The 15481-nt window shown below is 42.1% G+C and overlaps 1 protein-coding gene and 1 long non-coding RNA gene across 3 annotated transcripts in view; one reads left to right on the forward strand and one right to left on the reverse strand.

Annotated features, from left to right (window-relative positions):
- Positions 1 to 2573, reverse strand: part of C9orf72 (C9orf72-SMCR8 complex subunit) — a 31487-nt gene extending 28914 nt beyond the window's left edge. The window contains exon 1 of one of the 2 annotated variants that reach the window (XM_029533369.1): positions 2483 to 2573. The gene's annotated coding sequence lies outside the window, so the exon portion shown is untranslated. Of the gene's footprint in view, positions 1 to 2226; positions 2293 to 2482 lie in introns of those variants that run through there. The other variant, XM_021222187.2, reaches the window with a different exon arrangement.
- A 145-nt stretch (positions 2574 to 2718) lies between these two features.
- LOC115062944 overlaps positions 2719 to 15481 on the forward strand; it is a 41867-nt gene continuing 29104 nt past the window's right edge. Inside the window, exons 1-2 of the long non-coding RNA XR_003842849.1 lie at positions 2719 to 2828; positions 5148 to 5257. This is a non-coding gene — a long non-coding RNA (uncharacterized LOC115062944). The remainder of the gene's footprint in view (positions 2829 to 5147; positions 5258 to 15481) is intronic.

Consider the following 15481-nt stretch of genomic DNA (forward strand, 5'->3'; position numbering starts at 1 on the left):
TTAGCACACTGGCACATTTGAAGCCATTTGTTTTGTGTACTTACATATAATAAATAAATAAAAAAAAAAAAAAAAAAAAAAAAAAAGAAAAAAAATCAGCTACAGCTTTCCAGGCTGCTTTGAGGAAGTTCATTTGCCTACTGCTACTATGATCAAGAATTAATTATACCATAAGGCTTCCACTTGTGGGAGGAGGGGGGGACAGCCATTAACCAGCTCTCTCAGCCAAACAGGAACTAACCAAGACCTCTGTAAAGACAGTGGACTACTTGCCAGACCAGCCTTTGTCACGCTCTACAAATGTTCAATTTCAGCCGAAACTCACATGCATGTTCATGACACCAGGACTGTGCTATCTTGCCTAGATCCAAGTTTCTCAGGCCGGCTAACCTAACACTTTGCCAGTATTCAATCAACATGGGGGGGGGGGTCTAGGGCAGGCTCAAAAGATAGAAGTTTTATCCATTTGGTTATTTTCTAAAAGCAAACATTGGATGGCCAATATAGCCAAATAGACTATTTTGCCAACTTTTTAAGTTATATTTACATGTGTCTCCCGGAAGTTTAAATGCCCGTTGAATGTCCAACCTGAGCACCTTGAGTTTCCAACTGACTCAGGGGTTTCCCACAGTGCCAGTGGTCACGGAGGTGCTAGTTAACAGTGTCTCAGACGGAAAACCCCAGTTCCTCCTGATCCACAGATTATTTTAACGTTCAGTGCCTGTAGCAAGCTTTCATTCAAAAAGAGTAAAAGAAGACTTCCGGAAAAATTCCTTGTAGGTTTTTACGTGACATGTGGTCCTGTGCTGGGTGATGCAATACCTGCTTTCTGCTCTTAGGTTATGATTCACCCTGTTGTCTAGCATATTCATGCTCTCCACACTGTCTGCTACTACTTCTCCATCCTCCGGGTTATCAGATCTGGGGTCTGCCAAGGTCCCAAGGTGCCTGCATGCAGGTGAATCTTGTTTTACTTAACAGGAGTGAAGTACAGGAAGTGAGTTACTTTGAAACACAAATCGATCACATTCACAGGACTTTTACAGCGCAGCTGTAAAATTTATTATCAGTTATTTGTAATCTCTTATTGTACCAAGTGTCTAAACTTTAACATCTGTGTATGAAATGCAATGAAAGGAAAATACCTATATCCACACGGGATGTGTGTGTGTGTGTGTGTGTGTGTGTGTGTGTGTGTAGGTGTTTCCTGAGGCTATACTGGGGGCCTCCTGGAATGTCCTCTTTAACTGAGGGGAAGATTACTATATTTCAAATATTCTGATTCCATATTATTAACATAATCTCTCTCTCTCTCTCTCTCTCTCTCTCATATTGTAAGTTTTCCAAGTGGACTAACGATTCTATCTTATTTTCCAGTCCTTTTTGAGCCCTTTATATAAAGTAAAAGTACTACGGAGACAGACTGTGTACCTGTTTTTCTCAACTGGTGACGAACGGGAACAGTGTGATGAGAAATTTATCCATCTGCCGCCGGGACAAAACTCTACAAGAGCCTAATAGTTCCCACACCAGAAAGAGCAACCCATCCCTCCCAGGCAAATGCATTCCTGGCCAGACAGACCCTGTGTGGACAGACTTAATCAGTGCACTTCTCTCTCTGCAACTGATTACCATCAGTCAAGTGATGCCCAAGTCACAATGGTCACTTCCTTTAATAAGTCTGTGCAACCGCGGAGCTGTGAGGCAACCAGGTCACGTCCCACAGAGCTGGGGAACACCCTGGTAAGAGCAGCAGCCCATGGAAGTGGGCATCCGCACTCCTTGCAAACTTCTGCGAAATCCTGCCTGCGTGCAGTGCCGTCGGTCCTTAGTCCATCCCACCCGCGCTTTCTCCTCCCGGGCGGGGACCATCGGGAGACCTGACTGGGTCGCAGGACCCACCAGCTGTCGCCGGGCCAGGCCCCCGGGGCCCAGGCTTGTGGCGATGGAGGCCGCCGCGCTCGCCGTACTCCCGGAGGGTTCCCTCAAGGGCCCGGGAGGAGCTCGGGGTCGGGGAGCGCGGGCGGACAGCGAAGACGAGGCCCATCCTCATCCCCCTCCGCACCGCCGCGGACCCCGCAACTCCTGCAAGGCCAAGGGCTCTTCGCCCGGGAGACAGGGAGGGGTTCACCTCGAAGGAGAAAGAAACCCCGCTGGTACCCGGAGCCGGCCGGCCCGCGAGCCGACCGTGACAGCAGCCCCGCTCCGCCCGCGCGTCTCACTCACCCACTCGCCGCCGCTGCGCCTTCACCGCCGGCGCAGGGACCGCAACCGCAGCCCGCTCCGGGCCCCGCCCCGGTCCCCGCCCCGCCCCGCCCACGCCCCCAGGCCCGCCCCGTCTCAGCCCCGCCCCCAGTCCACGGCGGCCCCAGATTCTGCAGGGCTCCCCGGTGCGGATCTCTGCCGTCTCGCTCGTTTCCTTCTTTTTGTCCTTGGTCACCGTGGTGGAGTTAAATGGCAAGCTGAGGCATCCGAAACGCACCTCCCTAGCACACCCTCCCTGGACCGTCTAGACACCACTTCCCACCGAGAAGGAAAGGGCAGTTGGGGTGGCTGTCGCTACGAGCGCCATCTTTCACGTGGGCGGAACTCGTCTCTGCAGGACGCGCCGCGGTTCCCTCGTGGGACTCCGTAAGTTCCGGCGTCGCGCTTTCAGTTTGCTTTGCCGGCCTTGAGACGCCAGTGGCAGCTGGCCCGGCCGGAGGCTGTCATGGGCTTTGTAGCTTTTCTTCCAAGAGCTGCTCAGGGAATGCCTGGGCAGAGCTGAGCTCGACCTAGATAGCTAGTGCCATCTGCGCTATCTAGGTTACGAAGCGTAGTTAGTGGTTGTAAGTAGTTTTGCTTTTTTATTTTTATTTATTTATTTATTTATTTTATTTGGGGGTTGGCAGGTAGTGGGTGCTCAACAAATTTTTAGTGAATGAGTGGCTTTCCTTTGGTCCCTATGACACGGTTAACTGCCATAAGTAAGTCTGGTTCACGTTCACTCCACAACAAGCACAATGATTCCCCCCCCCCCAACCCTCTGTGCGTAGTCACCGCGTTTTCTTTTAAACGTCATTTTTGCTATTTTGGTTTGTAACTGTATTGTGGCTTTTCACTATAAATGAGTAGTGTTTAATATTTTCCAGCAACTTTTCATCATTTATAGGGAAAAGAAATGCATTAATAACAGAATACCTCAATCAACACCACCTTTGGTAAAAATAGAACTCTCACCAGGTATTGTATGCTTTTTTTGTTCCTGGCAGTTGTCATCCTGTCAAGGACTTACAGTGTTTTGTACTGTGCTTTTCAAACTACACAAAAGATTATACCTCATTTATGTGTAGAGTTAAAAATACATCCAGACACACAGAAATAGGATAGGACCATGTTTGGAAGGCTATGGTTAAGAGTGCAATGCTATAGGTCAAAGTGGGTGAGTTTGAAGGTAAGGCAGCCGAGTGAGGCTAGTCAGCTAATGCACAACACGAGGAAGAGATGTTTATACTATATCCCACACTGAAAAACTAAAGTTCCTAGGTAGGTGTTAGGTCCTAACACACACACACACACACACACACACACACACATGCACGCAGTACACTTAAGATAATATGCTTGTTTGTAGTAAGCCAGAGCTATCAATGTAACTGGTTGGGTGAGTTTTCTTTAATTCCAGAGCCCACTTGGTATAGAAGGTATTTGTTTGGTGTCTCCTTGAAGTGAACCTTTCTTTAAAACCTGTCTGTGGTGATTCAAACTAACATAACATCGCACTTCAGAATAAGACTGGAACTTTGAAGGAATATACCTTCTCAGTGGCTTTGTTTTTTGTTGTTTTTTTTTTAACTTCAAAATTTTGCCCAGAGACAAAAACAGTGTCCCTCAAATAACTGATTTTATGTAATACCAGTCCTAGAATAAATGTTTTATTTTAAAAAATAATCAAACCAAGAAAGGACTAGGGATGTAGCTTTGTGGGTAGAGGGCTTGCCTAGCATGCGTGACTCCCTGGGTTTGATCCCTACCACACTCCTCTCTTTTTCTCTCTCTGGAGAAAAATAATGAAACACCAGATCTAAAATATTGCATGACCACAAGACATGAAATAAACCATGATAAAACTTACATTTTGTGATCAGTGAGTGAAAACTTTTTCCTTCACATCAGATGGAACAATTACTTAGGCATAGATAAAGTAGCTTGTATATTTTAATTGGATTGTAGCTGAATTTTATTAATTAGGAAGAAAATCATAAGTAGGTATGCTGGTCCATAATTGTTGTATTGCCTGAAAGGTGTGAGGTAGTCTAGAATACATCTTTCCTCCAGTGAACTAAAGGGAAAAATGATGCTAACTGTATATAGAAATATGATCCATGTTATTGGTGTGGCAGATTTTTTTTTTTTTTTTTTGGTTTTTCGAGACAGGGTTTCTCTGTATAGCCCTGGCTGTCCTAGAACTCACCTTGTAGACCATGCTGGCCTTGAACTCAAGAAATCCGCCTGCCTCTGCCTCCCAAGTGCTCGGATTAAAGGCGTGCGCCACCACCACCCGGCTGGTGTGGCAGATTTTTAACCCCTGTCCTCTCAAACTTTACAAGTAATCTACCTCAAATAACTCTAAGCTCTAAGTGAAAATATGCTTGCTATAGAACTATATCTCCAGGGCTGAATGTGTAGGGCATTTGGCAGAGGGCTTGCCTACCATGTACTGGTTTACTCTCCAGTCCTAAACAAACTGGTGAGATGGCAAGCACCTATAATCTGAGACTAGAGGATTAGAAATTCAAAATTATCCTAGGCTACACTACATGCTGAAGGCTATCAAGGGGGATTCCATTAAAAAAGAAAGAAAGAAAGAAAGAAAGAAAGAAAGAAAAGAAAGAAAAGAAAAGAAAAGAAAAGAAAAAGAAAGAAAGAAAGAAAGAAAGAAAGAAAGAAAGAAAAAGGGAGTATATCTTCAAACAAGAACTAACAACTCTATCCCCTATTTCCAACCAGAACAACACCTTTAAAGACCCGATATAGACAAATGTGAACTATCATGTTTCATTAATGTTCAGTCATTCAGACACTCCCTGATAAGGGGGATTTCTAAGGCAAAATAAGAGGTTGGGTTCTGTAACCACAACAAATATTAAGTATTGTCTCTGCTTTAGGTTAACCACGAAACTGGACAGTTCTTCACTTCTTGGTGACTCGGTGTCTACAATGCTAGCTTACTGCGGTGGCTTAAAGGAGGGAATAGAGAGGCCAGTGTGAACCTTAGGTAAGACTATGTATCCATGACAAGGGAGCATTTTCTTCCCCTTGTGTGGGTGGATGGCAGGACAATGGCTGCAGTCCTTCTAATAGGAGTGGAAGTGACTGCCATAGGTACATTGCACTCCTCTGACAGCCCCTTCCTCTGGAGCTTCCTTGTGTGACCACACAGGAAGCTGGCGAGTACAATCTTTTAGCAGGGCACTGTTGCTCAGCAGCAAAATAGCACGCCTAGTAATCTGTCACCTGGTTGCTGTAAGGTCTGTGTGCAATCAAGCGAGCTAGAAAATTAGATCAGTACATTCTAGAAGTGATGGTTTTACTTTCATTTTTTTGTAACTACTCAGATATAATAAATACAGTAACAAATGACTTACAACTCTCTTACACCCTACGCATATTTATAGCTCCAGTAAATATGTCAGAACACAGAGAACCTTCTTGCTACATCACAAATGCCAGTTGTCAGGAAGGCTTTTCTCCATTTTCTCTGCTAATATGTTTCAGAAGTGTGGTGTGCATTGCTTCAGGGCTGGAACCAAGAGCTTGTTGATTAGCTCCCACTTACCAAGATTACAGGAAATTAGTTGTGACTGAGACTGGCATGTGAACAATTTCATGACAGACACGGATGAAGAATGTTGCTATATAAACCACAGCCCATTTCATTTCTCTTAGGAAATGTAATTTTATGTGGTTGCTTCCGTATTCACTGAAGACTTAATAAATATGCATTTTATGATACACTGCCTTCATTTGAAATATGAATAGAATCTTAGTGTGTTGAGCCAGTAGGATGAAATGATATAGAAAACCCTCGAGTTTCTGTCTGAGCTAACACTTTATAGTCCTGACAACACATGATACTGCTTCAGTACTGCAAAAAAAAAAAATGTCATTAGGACACAATACACATTTCTTTTCTGCTCGTCCTTGGCCTTATGATTTTATGAACAATATCCTTAGTGAGTGAGAGGAATGTCATCCTTGACCAGGTGTTAGATCCTGTTCTTGCACATTGCTGCTGTGCACCTTACCTTTATATGTAACTATTTCTAAGGACAGAAGCCCTGGGCTGGAGAGTTGACTTAGCTGTTAAATGTCACAACCAACCAACCAACCAACCAGCCAACCAAACCAAAACAAAAAAACCAAAACCAACCACAAACAAACAAACAAACAAAAAACCCAAATAGAGTCTCAAGGGGAGGAATGCACCTCATAAAACATAGGAAATCAAAACATCATCTTAAATCTTAGATGTTAATGTGCAATCATAAAGAGAATATGAAATTGTGTTTCTTTATAAGAGAGAATTTGTGGTTGTACATGTCTAATACTTTGATAGACCAGCGATGTGGCCAGCAGTGCAAGCTGATGGCTCTGGTCCCATGGGGAGGAGACACAGCAGTAATGCACACTTTCTAACCATACACTTCTCAGGCCAGCTCCGAATGTGCTCCTGAGCATCTCTGTCAAGTGTTACCATCTACCTGCAACCATCAGCCATTCTGCAGTTTATGTTGATGTTTTATTGCATTTAATGGGGCTTGGTAAGCAGGGTTTTCAGTATTTAGTAGCAATATGGAAGAATTGACTGTCAGGGTTGTCACATACTAATTGAAACCCAAGGCCATATGGTTACCTGTGGATTCATTTACTTTTTAGCAGATTGTGATTGGAATATGTCAGATGTCTCATTGAACTGTCATTCCAGTTGCTGAAAAGTGTTGTCCTTGAGACATTTTTTTTTCCTATTCCTCTCTCTTCACCTACACCTAACAGGCTGTCACTCTGTAGCCCAGGTTGGTCTAAAACTTGGAGCAATCTTCCTGCCCCAGACGTACTTTGTGAAATTTTCTTATTATATTTTAATGTGTTATAAAAATCATTTGTCTAAGAATGACATTTTCTATTTTGTCTGACTCCTAGGAACACTATTTCACATGTTCATCTTGCAGCTGTCAATCTAGCTCTATAATTCTTTCTGATTATGTGCTTTTAAAAACAGAAAAATCAAACAAAACAAATATGCCTCAAACCAAAGCTAATTGTCATTTCACTTTGGTGTCCTTCAGACTTTAGTAACCTTTCATTTTCTCCAGTCTAGGGTCCTTGGTATATCTTCAAAGCCTCACCATAATTTGGTTCTAGTTAGGTTTTAAGTGTTCACTGTTTCTTTGTTTGTTTTTAAAGACAGGGTTTCTCTGAGTAACAGCTTTGGCTTTCCTGAAACTTACTTTGTAGATCATTCTGGGCTTGAAATCACAGAGATTCACCTGCCTCTTCATCCCCAGTGCTGGGATTCAAGTCATGCACTACCATGTCCTGCTGGTGTAGGAAAATCTTAACTCTTTTCCTATACTATCTCTTTCATGAAGCTTTCTTGGAGTTTTTTTCCAGTTGCAATAGAAGGACTCATTTCCTTGTGTAGACTTTTTTTTTTAAAAGATTTATTTATTTATTATATGTAAGTACACTGTAGCTGTCTTCAGACACTCCAGAAGTGGGCGTCAGATCTTGTTACGGATGGTTGTGAGCCACCATGTGGTTGCTGGGATTTGAACTCTGGACCTTCAGAAGAGCAGTCAGGTGCTCTTACCTACTGAGCCATCTCACCAGCCCCCTTTGTGTAGACTTAATGTCTACTAGTAATGCAAAAGACAAACTCTGTTTTTATACTTAACATTTTTAGGGTAATAAATATCTGACATTGATAGATATAATAGAAACTTAGAAAACGGTTGGGACTTTGTGACATAGAATGTAAAATTATGAGCTTTGCAGTCATGTCAACTGAGACAAATTTTGACTCAAACATATTATACCTTGGTTGAGGCACCAATTATCTTTTTGCCTCAGATTCTTTCTTTTGAAGGTGAACTTGCTTTGAGAACTAAATGAGATAATCCATTTAGTTTATCGAAGTGGATAAACTAAATTGTTTAGCCTGATGCCTTCCCCATGGTAAGGGAAGTTAGTCACTGCTAACACATGCCACATGCTAGATACTCAGTTGGTGACTGGCAAACAAATTTATTCTGAGATCCCCAAGATGAAGACACTGAGAGAGAAGAAGACATGGGAAGGAAATGGGGGGGGGAGGGGAAGAAGAGGAGAAGGAAGGGCAGGATCAGGAAAGAGAGGAAAGAGAAAATAGAAGAAAGGAGAGGGTAGGGGTCTTGGTAAAGTTCACATTTGAGGTTTGTTAAATATGTAACATTTTTCAATTCCAGCAATCAAGTCAGTGTACATTATCTATACACACACACACACACACACACACACACACACACACACTCTCACACCTCTCTTCACTAGAGGGAAAGCTTTCTGAGAGGCAGGGCCTTGTTTGAGTCACTTTCATTTCTCTCTGCATCTCAGCATAGGAATTGTCTATGCTAGGTTCTCAATGTGAAGTGCAATTCAAATTAAGCAAATTTCCACTATAAATAAAAAATAAAAATATCTTTAATTACTGTATGGACCCATTTCACTTTGCAGAACGTTACTAAGCTCCAAAAATGACACATGCTAATGTGATAATACAGAAAAGCTTAATTTGAACAACCTTACAATTTTAGGTGACTAAACAATCGTCCACTCTATAATCAATAGATTCACACACTGCTACACAAAATGAATAAGATACATAAACACATAGGTTTAGCCTGTACTTATAATAATCTTCTTGAGATTTTTATATAAAATATTCCATAGTATTTTTATAGGAAGGAAGTTTGATAAGTTGTTATCACACAGGGATAGTTCTCTCTGTAAGACTAAAGTTTTGGGTTGTAAGATGGAAAGTGTTTGCAGTAATATAGGAATGGATTGCTATGTCATTGTCTTTCATTTTAAAATAAGCCATATTAAATAGCTTATTTAGAGCAAAAATACCCAATAAAATACTGGCAAACCGAATCTAAGAACATATCGAAAACAATCCACAATGATCAAGTAGGCTTTATCCCAGGGATGCAGGGATGGTTCAACATATGAAAAGCCATCAATGTAACAAACTGACAGAAAAACACCCATATGATGCTGAAAAGCTTTTGACAAAATCCAGCCACCCTTCACGATAAGTCTTGGAGAGATTAAGGAGTACAAGGGACATTACCCAAATACAATAAAGGCAATTTACAGCAAGCCTATACCCAACGTCAAATTAAATACAGAGAAATTCAAAGCAATTCTACAAAATCATAAGCAAGACAAGGCTGTCCACTCTCCCCATATCTATTCAGTATAGTACTTAAAATTCTCACTGGAGCATAAGATAACTAAAGGAGATCAAGAAGACACAAATTGGAAAAGAAGAAGTCAAAGTATCACTATTTACTGATGATATGATAGTATACATAAGCAACCCCCAAAATTCTACTAGGGAATTCCTACAGCTGATAAACACCTTTGGCAAAGTGGCTGGATACAAAATCACCCCAAAAAAGATCAGTAGCCTCCTTTATATAAATGACAAACAGGCTAAGAAAGAAATAAGAGAGACAGCACTCTTCACTATTATAGCCACCAACAGCATAAACTATCTTGGGGCAACATTAGCCAAGCAAGACCTGTATGACAATAACTTCAAATCTTTGAAGAAAGAAATTGAAGATATTGAAAGAAGGAAAAATCTCCTAAGCTCTTGGATCAGTAGGATTAACATAGTAAAAATGACTGTCTGCCCAAAAGCAATCTACAGATTGACAAAATTCCCATCAAAATTCTAAAACAATTCTTTATAGACTTTGACAGAGCAGTTCTCAGCCTCATATGAAAAAACAAAAACACAGAATAGCTAAAGCAATCCAGTATAATAATAATAATAATAATAATAATAATAATAAAAACATTCTGGAGGTATCACCATCCCTGACTTCAAGTTGTACTATAGAGCAATAGTAATGAAAACTGCATGGCATTGGCATAAAAACAGACAAGTTGATCAATGAAATTGAATTGAGGACCTATATGTAAACCAAAACACATATGGACCCTTGATTTTAGACAAAGAAGGCAAAACTATACTATGGACAAAAGAAATCATCTTCATACATGGTGCTGATCTAACTGGATGTCTGCCTGTAGAAGAATGCAAATAGATCCATATCTTATTACCCTGCACAAAACTCAAGTCCAAATGGATCAAAGACCTCAACAAAAAACTGGATACAGTAAATCTGACAGAAGAGAAAGTGGGGAATAGCCTTGAACATACTGTCACAGGAGACAACTTTCTGAACAAAATACCAATAGCTCAGGCACTAAGATCAACAATTAATAAATGGGACCTCATGAAACTGAAAAGCTTCTGTAAGGCAAAGAATACCAACAAAAGAACAAAACAGCAGCCTACACGATGGTAAAGAGTTTCACATTCAACAGAGGGCTGACACCAACTAAATTGTTGATGTCAAGAAACTAGACATCAACAATTCAAATAACCCAATTAAAAGTGGGGGTACAGATCTAAACAGAATTCCCAACAGAGAATGTTTAATGGCCCAGAAGCGCTTAAATGTTCAACATTCTTAGTCATCAGGGAAATACAAATCAAATGACCCTGAGATTCTACCTTACACCCATTGATATGGCTAAGATCAAAATCTCACGCAACCACATATGCTGGTGAGGATGTGGAGCAAGGGAAAAGCTCCTCCATTGCTAGTGGGAATGTAAACTTGTACAACGACTCTGGAAATCAATTTGTCAGTTTCTCAGAAAATTGGGAATAATTCTACCTCAAGACCCAACTATACTTAGGCATATATATCCAAATGATGCTCCACCATACCACAAGGATACTTGCTCAACTGTGTTCATAGCAGCTTTATTTGTAATAGTCAAAAATTGGAAACAACCTAGATATCTCCCCAACTGAATGGATAAAGAAAATGTACATTTACACAATGGAGTATTACTCAGCTGTTTAAAACAACAACATCATGAAATTTTCAGGAAAATGAATGAAGCTAGAAAAGATCATCCTGAGTGAGGTAAGCCAGATACGGAAAGGCAAACATGGTATGTACTCATTTATAAGTGTATATTAGCCAGAAAGTACAGGATAACCATGCTACAATCCACAGAGTCAAAGAAGCTAAGTAACAAGGAGAGTCAAAGGGGGAGATGTTTTAATCTCACCTAGAAGGGGAAATAGAGTAGACATTGTGGGGGTGGATAGAGGAAGGGGATGGGAAGGGGAACAGGAGCGAACCAGTCGGGGGAAGATGGAGGGAGAGAGTACTGACAGAACTGGAATTGCTGGGGGCACATCTCTGGAATGAACTAGAAATGTAGGACGGTGGAAACTCCTAGGAACTCTATGAGGGTGACCCTACCTAAGACTCCTAGCAGTGGGCTACATGGAAACCTGAAATGGCCAACTCCAGTCACCAGAAAAGACTTCCAATGGAGGAATTGGGACACCAACCCAGGCACAAAAGCTTTGACCCACAAATTGTACTGCTTACAAGAAGTGCAAGGATAAAAATGGGGATGAAATTGGGGGAAAGGATAACCAACTACTGGCCCAGTCTGTGACCCATGCTGTGAGAGAGAGCCCACCCCTAACACAGTTAATGATATTCTACTGTATTTTCAGACAGGCATCTAAGCATAACTGTCATCTGAGAGACTTCACGAGCACCTGATGGAAATAGATGCAGAAACCTACAGCCAAACATTATGTGGAGCTTGGGCAACTCCACGGAAGATGGGAGGAGAATTAAAGGAGCCAGAGAGGTCAAGGACACCACAAGAAAACCTACAGAGTCAACTAACCTGGGTCCACAGGGACCCAGAAAGACTGAACCACCAGAGAACATGCATGGTATGGACCTAGGCCTTCTGCTCATATGTAACAGCTGTGCATTTTGGTCTTCATTTGGTTTCCTTAACAACAGGAACAGAGGCTGTCTATGACTCTGTTTGCCTTTGGATCCCTTTCTTCTAACTGGGCTGCTTTGTCTAGCCACGAGAGGAGAAGCTGCTCCAAATTCTACTGCAACTTGATACACCAAAGAAGATTGATATCCACGGGAGGCCTCCCTTTTCTGAGGAGAAAGAGAAGACTGGAGAATGAGGGGGTGGGGAGGTGAGAGGGAGGGGCTGGGAGGTGAGGAGAGAGGGGAAGCTGCAATCAGGATGTAGACTAATTAATTAATTATTTACTTAAATATTGCTTGCCTAGAAAGTTATAGAATATCTACTTGGGTAAGTTTAAGACTGGAATTTCACATGAATTACAGATATAGAGACATGGCTACGTAGTCTAGAGCAGGACAGCATACTAGGAAGATAAGATGGGTGGCCTTTTATTGCTTTAAATCATAATATATTTTTTTTAATCAACATTGATTTTCTTACTCCTAATGGATCCATTGTCTGCACATCTGAATACCATGTTCTGGGATGTGAAGAGAAGCAGTGTTTGAACACTGCTGGTCATGTCTTGGGACTCTCAGATGTCTTTATGAAACAGATCTTTAGGAAAAGAAGACAGGGCTGGAGAGATGGCTCAGTGGTTAAGAGCACCGACTGCTCTTCCAGAGATCCTGAGTTCAGGTCCCCGCAACCACGTGGTGGTTCACAACCCTCTGTAAAGGGACCTGATGTCCTCTTGTGGCATGCAGGTATGCATGCAGATAGATCACTCATATATATTAAATAAATATTTTTTTAAAAAGATTAATAGAAAAAGAAGACACTGTCCAGAAAATGCCATAGGATCCTGATTCCAAGACGTGTCCCCACTACTCACTGTGAAGTACAAGTCACTAGATGCTTACGTGTTTTATGAACCATGGAGAAAAAAGAAAAAACAAATGATCCATTTGATGAAACATGCAATTTTTATCCCCCACTCTCCTTGAGTCCATGGCTTACTAGGCAAAACAATTTACTGTCCAGCTAAATCACTGATGAAAATCATATGCACTGTATTCTTCCAGTCCTCCATTTTTTTTTTCCTTGATAGAAGTTCTTTTGCTATGTACCTCAGGCTGGCCCACCGTGTCAGGATTACAGATTTGTGCTCCCACACCTGACTCTCCCACATCTCCAGTTTTTACCGTCTGCCCTTGCACTCTCATATAATTTAAAGGAAACAAGTTGGGAGTGAGGTAAGGGCACTTGTACAAGTTTGAGGACCCGAGTTCAGATCTCAGCATACACATAGAAGGCGTGTATGGTTATTGTCTTCATTTGCATATCTATTGCTGTGAAGAGACACCGTGACCACTGCAACTCCTATGAAGAAAAACTCTTAATTGGGGCTGGATTACAGTGTCAGAGGGAAAAATGCAGGTGTGCAGGCAGATGCGGTGCTGGAGAAGGAGCTAAGCGTTCTACATCTTGGTACACAGGCAGCAGAAGGCACCTGTGTGCCACACTGGCTGTACCTTGAGCATGGTAGATATTAAAGCCTGCCCAGACAATACTTCCTCGTACAAGGTCACACCTACTCTGACAAGGCCACGCCTCCTAATCGTGCCACTCCCAATGGACCAAATGTTCAAACACGTGAGTTTATGGGGGGCATGCATGTTCAACCCACCACAGCCACGTTAGTGACTCTGACACTAACACTATTGGGTAGGAAACAGGAGAATCACTGGGCCTTGCTGTCTGCTGGCCTCACTCAGGGGAAGATGCTGTCTCAAGGGAATAAGGCAGAGCATGATGGAGCAGGACCCATGTTACACCATGAACGCACACACACACACACACACACACACACACACACACACACACACACACATTTTTGTTAAAGGATCTAAATGAAGAAGAAACAAAAGAAAAGCAGAAAAAGTTACAGTACAGATAATTTAAAACAACTATATAATGATTTTTTTTTAATTGACAAAAAACCCACTGTCCCCACCACCCAGTACTTTATCACCTGCGGCAGGCAGATGGAAGAGCTGGCCCCACCCCTCACCTGGGCAGTGCTGGAGAGCTCACCCTTGTGTGCAGGCACAGGAGAGTAGGTGTTATGGCCAACTCAGCTTCCATCCAGGCCCAGATCCAGGGCTCTAAGCTGGCTCACCTCAGCATCTACCCCATCTATGAACTGCTGGGGCCTGTGAAGGGGCTGGTTCTGTAGAGCTAGAGCTGCAGGATCACCACAATATGGTAACAACAGGATGTCTGAGAGGAGTCCTGGTATGGATCCAGTATTGATGGTGTGGTAGAAGCTAGAGGTCTCAAACCAGAGGAGTGACTCGTAGTGAACATTTGCAAGTAAAGACATGCAGACAAAAGGGTATATACTGTGTGATATACACAGTGGGACACTGCAGCTTCCACTTTGAGATGTATGTATTTATGGTGGGGGAGGTTGCAAGGGCAGAAGACAGGTATGGAGGGACAGGGAGATGAGTGGGACTGGAGTGCATGATGGGAAATTCACAATCAATAAAAAGGGTTTTTTTTTTTGTTTTTTGTTTTTAAATATAGCTTGAATTCATACTTGGTACAAGGCAGTTTGAGCACTGACCAGCTCAGTTTCCTGAATGCTTGTTAAAATTAATTATCTTACAGCAACTTCCCTCCCTACATCCAACTCCCAGAAAATATGCTTGGACTGGAAAATGCAAATTGGGTTCTGAGGTAATTTTGCACTCTAGGGACAGATTTTTTTTCCGTTTCACATTACTTCACATTGGAAAAGGTTCATTATTATTTATAAAGCAGAACAAGCCCTAAAGCCAATCCATTTTCAGCTACATTGTCACTTTCTGCATTCCAAACACCACTAAATTCCCAAATGAGTAGGCTAATTCTTTCCTTCCAGAGTCGTACAACTTGCTTAGGGTAGTACTAACGTAAGCGACAGCCCTTTATCCAGACTAATTCTTGTTCTCTACCACCAGCACGCAGATGCCTTGATAAATCTTTAAAAATATTCATCACTATTAAATTTTGTCTCTTTGAGTAATGTGGTCCCGTACTGCCAAAGACATTTGTGGGTGTGGACTTCAAAGGCAGTTATTACCCGGCTAACCACTCTGTATGTCTAGATACGCTTCTGAAAGCATTCGCTCTCTTAGTGTATTTAGTCGGTGAGATGATTATTTGTTATGTATGTGCGTGTGTGTGTGTGTGTGTGTGTGTGTGTGTGTACATATGCATGCATGGGCATATGGATATAAGAAGAAAGCTTTAGCTGTTGTTGCTTAGGCAAGAACCCTTTTTCTTCCGAGACAGGTCTCTCACTGGTTTG

The sequence above is a fragment of the Mus pahari genome, chromosome 22, assembly GCF_900095145.1.
Source record: "Mus pahari chromosome 22, PAHARI_EIJ_v1.1, whole genome shotgun sequence".
NCBI classification, from domain to species: Eukaryota; Metazoa; Chordata; class Mammalia; order Rodentia; family Muridae; genus Mus; species Mus pahari.